Below are 13145 nucleotides of genomic sequence, written 5' to 3' on the forward strand. Positions count from 1 at the left end.
CTTGGGCTACGAATCCCTCGGGTTGCACCATGTAAATGGTCTCCTCGATATTTCCATTCAGGAAGACCGTCTTGATGTCCATTTGCCATATCTCATAATTATAATAAGTTGTTATGGACAGGAGGATGTGGATCAAGTTTAACATGGCAACAGGCAAGAAAGTCTCCTCATAGTCGACTCCCTCTACCAAGGTATAACCCTTTGCCACAAGTTGAGCCTTGAAGGTCTGTACCTTCCCATCAGCATCCCGTTTGTGCTTGTAGATCCATTTACAACCTATAGTTCTTACCCCATCAGGCTGATCTACAAGATCCCATACTGAATTTAAGTACATCGACTCCATCTCAAAATCTATGGCCTTGACCCATTCATCTCAGTCAACATCCTTCATTGCCTTCTTATAAGACAACAGATCCTCAACGTCGCCATCTACTAACATAGCAAGGATTTCCATGAAACCCAGATAGCGAACGGGCAGGTTCGCAACACTCCCACTACGTCGAGGTTCCCTCAATTCTTAAGGTGGAACCGACCTACTAGATGAACTCCTATCAACAACTCTTGTTGATGTAGCAGGCTCTTCAACAACTTTTGTTGAAGTTTCAATAGTTTCATTGGAAAGCTCTCACAACATGACTTTGCTTCATGGACTGTGCTCCCTTATATGATCCTCCTCCAGGAAAGTAGCGTTTGTTGAAACAAACACCCGATTTTCTGTCGGATCATAAAAAATAATACCCTCGTATACCTTTGGGGTAGCCTACAAAGAGGCATAACCTTGACCGTGGTTCCAACTTCTTGGGATTAACCTCAAGCATGTGTGCAAGGCAACCCGAAATACGGAAGTGATGAAACTAGTTTTACATCCGTTCCACAACTCTAGAGGTGTTCTCACGACACTCTTGAAGGGAACACAGTTGAGTATGTATACCGTAGTCTCAACTACAAAACCCCAAAACGAGTCTGGTAAGGAAGCATAACTCATCGTCGAGCGAACCATGTCTAACAAGGTCTTATTTCTCCTCTCTGCTACACCATTTTGTTGAGGTATACCCAGTGCTAAGAGTTCGGAAACAATTCCATGTTCTATCAAATAGTCCTGGAATGCCGAGTCCAAAAACTCTCCATCTCGATTCGATCAAAGTGTTTTAATCCATCTATCCAATGCGTTTTCAACTTCAGCCTTGAACTCTTTGATCTTTTAAAAGGATTTAGACTTCCGTTGCATAAGATAAACATACCCGTACCTAGAGTAATCATCAGTAGAACTGATAAAATACTCATAGCCACCTCGGGCTCGCACATTCATAGGACCACAAAGGTCAGAATGTACTAACTCAAGAGGCTCCTTAACTCTATAACCTTCTCCAATAAAAGGTTGTTGAGTCATCTTACCTTCAAGGCATGACTCGCACACTGGTAAAGAATTTTCTTTTGATTCACTTAGAAGTCCTTTCTTTACCAATCTCTCAATCCTATTGAGATTGATGTGCCCTAAACATAGATGCCAAAGATGGACATTTTCTTTTGGAGAAATACATCGACGTTTTGATTGAGTTACGGTAGTTCTAAACAATTCAGTATTATGGAGGGAATTAATGGCTAACAGGCTTAGCACATATAAATTTGATTCCATATTTGTTGTGCAAATAAAAACACCATTTTTATGAATAAACTCTTTATCCACATTAAAAGAGACAGTATATTTACATTGCAATAAACACTTTACAGAAATGAGGTTTCTTTTTAGTTTGGGAACAATATATACATCATTCAAAACAAGAAACCTATTATGTAAAGCTAACTAGAGCCCTCCCACTGCCACAGCTAAGACGACGTGCCCGGTGCCTACTCGCATCGTCATCTCACCAGTCTCTAACTGTTGCCAAGATCTAATTCCCTGAAAAGAAGAACAAACATGGTTAGTGGCGCCCGAATCAATTATCCAGGAAGAATCATCATTCTCCACTAAACAAGTTTCAAGTATAAGTAAATCACATTTACCTTTATCGGCCTTGGCTGCTTTCTTCTCTTTCAGATACCAAGGTCAGTTCCTCTTTCAGTGTCCATCTTGGTTGCAATGGAAACATTTTTCCTTAGCAACCGGTGGACGCCTCCTTGGGGCGACAGGCGGTGGGTTAGTAGATGCCTTCCCTTTTCCCTTACCACCCTTCTTCTTCTTCCCCTTTCCAGAGTTAGAAATAGAAAATGCAGACTTCGTTCCTGAGGTCGAACCTCTATGGAAAGTCCTAGAGGATGAAATAACATTTGCCTCACCCTTCTTCCTCTCCTTACTTTTCAGTAAAGATTGGTAGGTCTGCAACTCATTGAGGAGAATTGTAAAGTTATATTTCACTTTGTTAAGAATCACATTGCTAACAAAGTGCAAGAAGCTCTTCGGTAAAGAATACAGGATTATGCTAACCTGGCTACCCTCATCGATGGTAGACCCATTCAACTCTGCCACATTAAAGTGAACCATCATGTTAAGCACATGTTCACGAATAGAGGTGCCTTCTTTCATTTTGGAGTTGAATATGTATTTAAGAGCCTCAAACATAAGCTGTTCAGACGGTTGTCCAAACATCCCCTGCAGGGACTCCATGATCTCATGTGGTGAGATCATAGGCTCATGTTTCTTGGTCAAGACTTCAGAAAGGCTTGCCAAGATGTAGGCTTGAGTCTTCTCATTCTCCCTTGTCCATCGCTCGTATGCCTCCGAACATTTCGAGTAGCATTAGGAGCTGGTATAGAAGGACAGACCTCCGTGAGAGCAAACATGAGATCCTCGATGATTAGGATCATCGTGATCATGTATTTTCATGTTGCAAAATTATCGCAAATCAATTTTTTGGCGCTTAACAAAGCCAACGTGGTTGTTGCTATTTTGAAAAAATTGCTGAAAATACGAACAAAACTTTATTAAATTTTGCTAAACTATTTTTAAACCAATCAGTTCTGCAAAATAGGTTCAAGTACCCTAAGTTATAGACTTCTATTTTGCAAAGATGCCCTAGTGAGGCAGGACAAACGTCACCGGTAGGGTGATTAGTTGCCCCTTCACTGGGATGAGACATTCTCAACCATTAGGCAAAACCAACTCTTGGAACTAAACCTAACAGCCACCATTTTTCGGTTCATAATTGTTAACCTTTAACTATTCCACGTAAGTGTGACCCCTCGCTTTCGGTACCAGAGTCTCGCCCTAATGAGCCCACTGTAGGGAAGAAGCGAATTAGGAAAAGAGACTAAGTTACCTTATCATCTTACAGGAGATCAAATAAAGAAATGTGCAAAACTGCCATCCTTTAGGGGGACACTCCTAGGGTGCCTCGAGGCTATGCGCAGTAACTTTATTCAACCTAACGAGGGAGACCGAGGGATATGCTGTCGCATTTCCCGCTCCTACTTACTATGAACACTCTCTCCATCCACCTTGATATTAACCTAAGTAGGCATGCATGTCTTTCTTATTTCTTTTAGTTCTAATTTCTCTTTAACTTTTAAAAATAAACAACTAAAACCATTGCTCACAACGAGGTGTTTATAACATTTATAAAGTAACCTATGTGTCATGCTTCATGCAATGTCCGGTCATTACTATATATAACTTTTACATAACACGTACTAACCAAGCAAACATGCTATCATTCACCCTTATATTATAACGATTATAATATCAAGATGATGCATGTCAATGCTTTCTATGCATGCATAAATATAACTCTTATATTATATGATGCATGAGCATGTTTCTACATAATTAAATCATGCTTCTTTAAATTATAACAATTACAATAAAGAGATGATGCATGACCACTGCATAACCTAAGGTGGGATTTACTATATGTGCATACCATATGACATATAAAAAAATATATACATCGCATGTATTAAATAAAGGAGTAATGGACCGGGATGAGCCTTTACAAAAAATCGAAATGAAATAACCCTATCTATTACATTTTTCATTGAGCAAATCGATTCACAGGTGAACCGGGTCTTGAACTGCCAGGAGGACTCCATCGTGTAGTAAACGTCGTAGGTAGACGATCGTCCAGCGCGCACTAGACGATAGAAGCAAAATTAAACGATCGCGTAGACAACAACGAGGCTGCGAAGCCTGATCGTCTATGCGATCGCTCAATGCGGCAATAGGTAAATGATTTATCTTGTGCTACTAAGCGATTGTTTAGTCAGTTACTAATCGATGAAGCTTGCTGACCTAAACGATCGTCCAGTGCGCATGCGCGTTCAACGATACACGAGTATCCCATCGTCTACACGACCTGATACTCAGCAATCGCGTACCCGATCGTCAACATGATGCGATCAACTGTTGATCGCATACCCCATCGTTTAACCGATGCGATCAACAACGATAGCGTACCCCATCATCTGCACGATGCGATCAACCCTTGATCGTCTCCTTCCTCGAAGAACCGCAACGCTTGCTCCGATCTTCATCACGAACGACTCAAGACTTCAAACAGACTTTGAATGATAACACGATTACGATTATTAATGCCCAAAAATGTAGAGGCCTTTACAAACAACCGCAAATGTAAAAGAATTAAATCGTTTAGGGGCTGAGCGACTATCGTATAGGCTCTCGAGCTTAAGCGATCGATTATGTTTTCACAACCACGCAACCTTCCGATCCTTTTTTTTTTCGAACCTTTCAAAATGAAACAAATTTCATTTTTATTCATCGGTTACAATAACAATGTTGTTCCCCCACTAACGCACGTCCGAGAGAGATTTTAGGTTAATTATCATATAATTAACCAATTAAATTATTAATAAATATAATCATATTATATTTTTACCCTATAGTTTGATATCACATATTTATTATAGTAATTTCTCTTCTACTTGATATAAATCATATTTATATCTAATTTCCTCCAAAATAATGTATCTTATACATTTAGTCAATTATATCATATATAATTAACCAGTCCAATTATATCATATATAATCGAACTTCCTCTTGTCAATTTGAACCTTTGAAATTAACCCAAACACTGATTCTCGACTTTATTCAAGTTACCAAAGGGACCTAATAGACCTGTGGCTCGAAGCTCCAACGGTCCACGAATAGCTGACTAAACTCTTTAGCCACAAGATCCACCATCCGTTAATTATCAGACATTCCACTAAAGACCAACAGCTGAACTCTTCTTACCACAGATATATTTCTGTGTCCATCGGATATAACCAATCATGAGTACGATGACCCTTCACAGATGTTCATAAGTATAGTTGGGCCAAATTATCGTTTTGCCCCTGTAGTTACATCTCACTCCTTAAGTACCACTGATTCCTTTAATGAACAATACAACATAGTCTAACTATGTGTGAACACCTCTCGAGCCAAGAGAAGGTGTGTGGCGCCACATTGTTCAAGCCTCGGAATCAGCCTTTAAGGGAGCTATCTATCTACTTACCCCTGCCTCGGGGAAGGAGTGAATTCCATCTTGTGTAGCTGAGTTCCCAGTTCCCAAATCAAATGAATCCCCAAAATGGTAGGTTTGAATCTGCGACCTGGCCACTCGCACCCATACAAATCAAATGACCACCCTCAATGGTAAGAGTTTCTAACTCACTCAGGATTAAGATTATGTTACCTATGGTCATCCTAGTGAAGTGAAGTCTCTATCATGAACGGTGTTATATAACGAGACGTTAATACTTCATAGTCAGGTCTTATACAAACTCTTTGTATAGGACGCCCCCGCTCACATGTTGATGGCAGGAAATTAGAAGTAAATTTTACTCGACAACAAAAATCTCGTGGACGCGGTATGCGGTGCATGTTCTTAAGATATGCGTTGATAGTCATGCGTCGATGGTCATGCGTTGGACCGATAATGCGTTAATGAATGTATGTGATGACCATGCGTCCTGCCACAAATTTTCTTGCACTCACACGAAGTATAACGCGAACGCAAGTTTCTCGGGTAATCTGAGGTCGAACACAGGGACTTGTAGCTATATGTATGCGGTGATGTGCATGCGGCAGTTAAATAAAAGAATGTTAGAGGGGTTGTTAAGTTAATCCTACTCCTACTCCTATCTAACAGACAACGCAATGAGAATATGCATGAGAGGTAGTGATACGACAACACTTGACCTGAAATAAATGTATGGGAAAATAGATAAAATACGGGGATGATTTCATTGCAACCCTTAAGAGAGACCTCAAGGGCAACCTTAGTCAATGCAAGCTATGCGATCATGCTACACACACTAAAAGCCTAAATCTAGGACGTATGCGGTGTGCATGCATAAATGTCGAGATGACCACATACTGCCACCATATCCTACTTCCTGAACGCAGCCATTATCCTCTTCGTAGGGTGCATACACTGTGTAATAACAAACAGAGCTTATTCCTAAGTCTCCATTCTTGCTTATGCAAACCTAATCTAGCCCTCTCGAGCATCGATTCTAACCTAACTCTCTCGAGTCATTAGGTTCTTTCTTTAGACTCTCTCTCGAGCAGCTCTAAAGGTGTGATGGGCACATACATAAGACAAGGTAACCGCATGAACTTGGTTGACGTAAGATTATTCCTATCTCAAGTGAACAATGCATACATTGCTTAATGCGACCATCCACTTACCCTCCCAGGCAGTTGGTTGTTGCTGAATTTACTCATAGACAAGCATTGCGTTAGCCTATAGACAGGCATTGTCGCAGCTGCACACTAAGCAAATAAGGTTTTCTCACACACTCACACAACGCACACCTGTCGATGGTTTGCTACATGCTTCATATCTCTAATCCACACGACTAAGTATGCGATACTCTAGCAGTCTTACTAAGTTTTGCAATGAAAGTAAAGATGCTAAGCAGAGAAGATGGAAATGGAGTCGAAGGAAACACAGAAATGCATTGAAAAAAATTGTATTAATTCCTTAATCATAAAATGTTAAACAATACAATATAAGAAGAGAAAGGAAAAATGAAATGACCGGCTAGAAGCAAAGAATTGCTTCCAGCGGAGGTGCGTTAAGGCTACCGGTGGTGCCATGGATGGGCGAAGGAGCTGACTCTCTCGAGATCTAGCTCCGGTCGAAGGCTCTGGTCGTCACTTGGAATGGATGAAGGAGGTGAAGAACTCTCAGCGTCTTCTCACGCATTTTGTCTGGATCACAAGGATCTGCCCTAGGCGAACCTCAGGCGAAAACAATGGATGACTTGAATTTCAACTCATCGACTTCTATTTATACAGTTTGAGTCGCCAACAACATTAATTGGACTGCTCTGAGTCTGACGTTCGGCGCGTTAGTCCTTTTTGAACCTCTGCCACTAACGGCGTGGTAGGTGAAATGTCAACATCATCTTTTGGTTTTTCTCGAGGTAGATGCGTTGATGCATTCATTCCACCAATCTTGCGTTAATCCCATTAGAATGCGTTGTCGCATAGCCGCAATCATTCAATAACCGCATTCATTTAATATCCCAACTCTACATGATGGCCGCATCGCTTGACGAGCGCAACTTCCATGCGATAGACGCATACAGCAGATTACCACAACATCCATACGTTGATCGATGCGTTTGCCTTTGCAATGGAGTGTTTCTCCGCATGCGGTCATCTATGCGGTGGTTCGATTTCCACATTTGCATTCATTTCTTGCGTTAGCTACAAAAATAGAACATTGAACGCATAATAACGCAAAATAACGGTTTAGCTGAGAGTTAATCATGTTGATCGACGCAAGCTCATTTTCTCATGAATTCCTAACATGATTAACACATATTTTGCCTAACAACCTTTATAATTCTAAGTAAAAGGCCTAAGATGACATGCATTTTTACATGTCATCACATGTCCCAACACGAATGATCAGGATCAGACCATCTATGACAAGTCACAACACTTGTGACCATTCCACAAAGCAGGCCGCATCCATAGCGTTACCAGGATGAGGTTTTCCTCCTATATCCATATACTACAGACCATTTTGGTTATCACTCAAGACATGATCCACTTGTATATCACCACATACATGCTTGAGTTACATACAGATAACCAGAGATTTTAAGTTTATTGGTTTGTGGTAAAGCAAAAAAAACATTCAACTGAGCAAAAAACAAGATGTGAAGTAATATCATATATTATACAACACAAGTGTTCATACAAACTCTTTACAAACTATAGGACACGAGATTTTAGGGCATCAACCCCAACAAGCAAGGGTCGTGACGCTGCCTGCATTGCCAAATGTTCTCTATTGAGGGGCATTCTGGTAATTTTTTCGACTTCTTCAATTTTGTTGATCCTAAGCTCCATTTTGACACCCATTTGGCTCATTTTTCTCCTAAGTGACTCCATTAGCCTCTTTAGATGAAATTACCTATAAAATGAACATTTTATGCATAAGAATTATACAAATATGGTAGAGTTAAGAATCAGGATAGAAAGTTCGCACACAAAAATTGACGACCTGGGTGCTCTGGTCGGGACCAGAATTCTTAAGGCACGAGAAGTACCTGGGGCAGGAAATTCCTCTACAAAACCACTCAACTATATGTCTTCGATCATCTAAGACCATTTAGGTGGCAAAGAAAAAGTGGCACAAATTTCGTGGGTTTAGGGTTATGGTTTCTGGGTGACGATTTTGGGATGAGGATTTTGTGCTCAAAATGAGCTTTGTTCCCAAAATCCTCCAACGCCAGGAGCTTTCTTAATGTTCTTATGAGTGAACTGGATTCTCTAACCATGAATCAAACTTGGGACTTGGTAGATCTCCCAAAAGGAAGTAAGCCCATTAAGTGAAAATGGATTTTCAAGAAGAAAACAAGATCTGATGGTTCAATTGAAATATACAATGCTAGATTAGTAGTAGTAGAGTATATAGAAAAACAATGTATTGTGTATTGACTACTTTGACACGTATTCCTCTATAACTAAAATAGCTAAAAAGTCTTGATTGCACTAACTACCATCCATGGACTTCTAATTCACCAAATGGATGTAAAAACAACATTTCTTAATGGTGATCTAGAAGAAGAATTTATGTGATACAACTTGAAGGCTTTGCAATTGCCATTCAAGAAATGAAGTATGTAAACTTATAAAATCTCTTTATGGTCTTAAGCAAGCCTCCAAACGATGGTATGAAAATTTTCAATAATACTTTAATAAACAATGGGTTTAAGGTGAATTCTTCTTATACATATGTCTATTCAAAATTGTTTTAAGCCAAATGTGTGATTATATGCTTGTATGTTGATGATATGCTCATCTTTGGAACAGACATAGAGGTAGTTGATAATACCAAGTTGTTATAATCATCGCATTATGAAATGAAAGATTTAGGGGAATCTGACATAATATTTGGTGTTAAAATAAGAAAAACTGAAAATGGATTTTCTCTGTGCCAATCACACTACATTGAAAAATTATAAAGAGATTTGATTATTATGATGATCATCTTGTAAGAACACCTTACAATGCCAATTTAAGTTTTAAGAAAAATAAAGGAGATTGTATCTCTCTGTTTGAATATGCAAAAATCATAGGTAGTGTTATGTTTCTAATGATCTATACTAGACCGGATATTGCATACATTGTATGTAGATTTAGTAGATATACACATAATCTGATAAATATCATTAGGGTGCTCTTCGTCGTCTATTGAGATATCTTAAGGACACAATAGACTATTTTTTGCGTTTCACTAAATTTTCTGTTGTATTAGAAGGTTATTATGATGCAAATTGGGTAACTGATAATGACGAGGTTAGTTTTACTAGTGAATATATATTCTTACTCGGAGGAGGAGCCATATCATGGAAGTCTGCAAAACAGACATGCATAACTAGATCCACAATGAAATTTGAATTTATTGATCTATAATTAGCAGGACAACAGGCTTAATGGCTTAGAAGCCTACTATAAGATGTACCATTGTGGAGGAGGGGGGGTATGAGTACCAATCTCTTTACATTGTGATTAACAAGTTGCCATAGGAATTGTTAAGAATAGTGTATAGCAAAAGAAGGCATGTACGTCTCAAACATAAAGCTATGAAACAGTTGTTAAAATGAAGAGTTATTTCCTTGGAGTATGTGAGGTCTGAGAGGAATTTAGTTGATCCTCTAACCAAAGACCTAACAAGAAAAATGATTTTAGAATCCTCAGTGAACATGGGGCTTAAACCCTTATAGTGGTCCATAGCTCTTTATCTGAGTGGTCTATTGCGATAGACTTGATGATACATAGCCATTTATTTGGGTGGTCTATTGCGATAGACTTAATGGTCCATAGCCCTTTGTTTAGGTGGTCCCAGTACAAACTTGATGGATAAGACTAAAACCCTTAAATGATCCATGGCCCTTTCTTTGAGTGGTCTTGATATGGACTTGATAGATAATTATGAAATCTTCATAGCTCAGTATTTGAGTAGTTTGTCTTTGACAGACTCGATGAAGTTGGTCCTAGTACAGATTAGATGATGAAGTCTTCATAGCTTAGTTTTTTAGTAGTTTGTCTCTAACAGGCTTAATGAAGCCTTTGACGTGATAGTGAAGGTGTGTTCGCCTTCTATGATAGAGTTTAAGGGTCTCTTTCTAGAGCTTTCATGGTGACCTCGAGGTTTATGTGCATGGCCTTAATTAGCACACTCTACACCGCAAAATCAAGAAAAACTCTAGGAGTGAAACGTGTTGTAGGGTGATGACTTAAATTAGGCAAACGCAATATGCGATGCATGTCTTAAGTTATGCGTTGGTTCTCATGCATCTGTGGTCATGCGATGGAATGAAATATATGCGTTGACCTCATATGCAATGACCATGCACTCTTGTCACAAGTTTTCTTGTGCTCTTGTCAAGTATAACGCGAACGCAAGTTTCTCGAGTGATTCGAGGTCGAACTCAGGGACTTGTAGCTAAAGGGTATGCGGTAATGTGTTTGTGGTTGATAAATAAAAGAATGAAGGGGGTTATAAGCTATAAACTACTCCTACTTCTAACTAACAGATTAAACGGTGGGAATATGACTGAGAGGTAGAGACACGACAACGGTTGACACGTAGTAAAATGCATGGAAAAATAGATAAAAAGGTGAGGATGTCTTCATCACAACCTTAAGCCTGACCGCAAGGGTAACCCCAGCCAGCGTAAACCTATGCGATCATGATATACACACCCGACGCAGATGCACGTGATGTGTAATAGCAAACGGAACTTATTCCTAAGTCTCCATTATTGCTTATGCGATCTTAATCTAGTTCTCTCGAGCCTCGATTCTAACCTAGCTCTCTCGAGTCTTAGGTTCTTTCTTTAGACTCTCTCTCGAGTAGCTCTATAGGGGTGAATGGACACATACATAAGACAAGGTAATCACATAAGCCTGGCTGACGTAAGATTATTCCTATTCCTAGTGAACACTTGCTTACAATGCTTAATGCAACAACCACTTACCCTCCCGGGCAGTTAGTTGTTGCTGATTCTACTCATGGACAAGCATTGTGTCCACTTATAGACAACCGTTGCTACAGGTTCACACTAAGCAAATAAGGTTTTCTCACAACACTCGCGCAACGCACACCTCCCGGTGGTTTGCTACATGCTTCATATCCCTAATCCGCATGATTAAGTATGTGATACTCTAGCAATGGAGATGAAGATGGAATTGAAGGAAATGTAGAAATGTATTGATCACAAAATGTATTAATTCCTTAAGCCAAACTGTAATACAAGACAACGCAAGAAGATAAATGGAAGGACCAACTGGAAACAATGTCTTGCTTCCAACAGATGTGAGTCAAGGCTGCCGGTGGTGCCATGGATGAGCGATGGAGTCGACTCTCTCGAGCTCTAACTCCAACGAAGGCTCTGGTCATCACTCGGAATGGATGAAGGAGATGAAGAACTCTCAAGCTATCTTCTCACACTTTGATCTAGATCATAAGGATCCGCTCTAAGGCGGGGAGTCTCAGGCGAAAAACCTTGGATAATTTAAAATTCTGCTCAACGGCCTCTATTTATAGAGCTTGATCGCCGACAACAATAATGGACCTGCTCTGAATTTGACACTCGCGGCATGATGGTTCTTTTCTAAATCTCTGCTGCTAACGGCGTGGTAGGTGAAATGTCAACATCACCTTTTGATACTCTCAAGGTATGCGTCCATGTTTGCATTTCACCAACCTTGCGGTTGCCCCTCTATTATGGTTATTATCTGTAGCTGTAATCTCTTTGCGATGACCGCATTCGCTTGACGGCCGCAACTTCTATGTGATGGACGCATGCGGTTGATGGCCGCAACATCCATGTGATGGACGCATGTGGTAGATGGGTGCACATCTATGCGTCGAGCATATGCGATCGCGCATGCGATCGTCTCCGCGATAACCTGGATCCTGCGTATGCGATCGATTTCTGCGGTTGCTACAAAAATAAACAATTGAACGCATAATAACGCATAATAGTAGGTTAGCTGAGATTCTTAATGTCGATCGACGCCAACTCGTTTTCTCATGAATTCCTAACATATTTGTCGCATATTTTACTTAATAGCCCTCATAATTCTAGTGAAGTTGTTGCCCTACTTCACTATACAGCAATTCAAATCATTAGAAATTGGTGTTTAAGTTTGATCTTCTATCTTTGCTCAGAACAGTATCTTCAAATAATTTGTTTTTTTTTAATCTTGCTGTAGCAGTCATTTGTGGGAGATTATTGGAAATGACTTTTGGGCTTAGGCCCATAGCAAAAGTTAAAAGGAAATGGGAGAATGTTGTCCCACATTGGAGAATTAAACAATGCCTAAAAGGTATAGATACCAAGACATGTTAGAGGTGATTCCAAAGTGTGGTCACGGTGGAAATATAACCCTTTCACCACTCACGTGTGCCACCGCCATCATCGTTCGTCTGATCGAATGGGCGGGTTTAGGTAATTGCGCCTGCGTATAACTTTTTTTTAAACTGATTTTATTATAAAAAAATAAATAAATATTTGAATATTAAATGAGATTCATTATTTTGACTGTTTTCTTCCCATTCAACGCTAGTTGTATTGTATTTTTCTTCTTCCTCATAAACCCATGGTAAGAGATCTATAATCCATCTATTTGTATTCTGATTTTCGATCTTCACTTTATCTGTTCAAAGCATTGTCTT

Source organism: Benincasa hispida, chromosome 2 (assembly GCF_027475165.1).
Source record: "Benincasa hispida cultivar pf3 chromosome 2, pf3_genome.v1.1, whole genome shotgun sequence".
Classification (NCBI taxonomy): domain Eukaryota; kingdom Viridiplantae; phylum Streptophyta; class Magnoliopsida; order Cucurbitales; family Cucurbitaceae; genus Benincasa; species Benincasa hispida.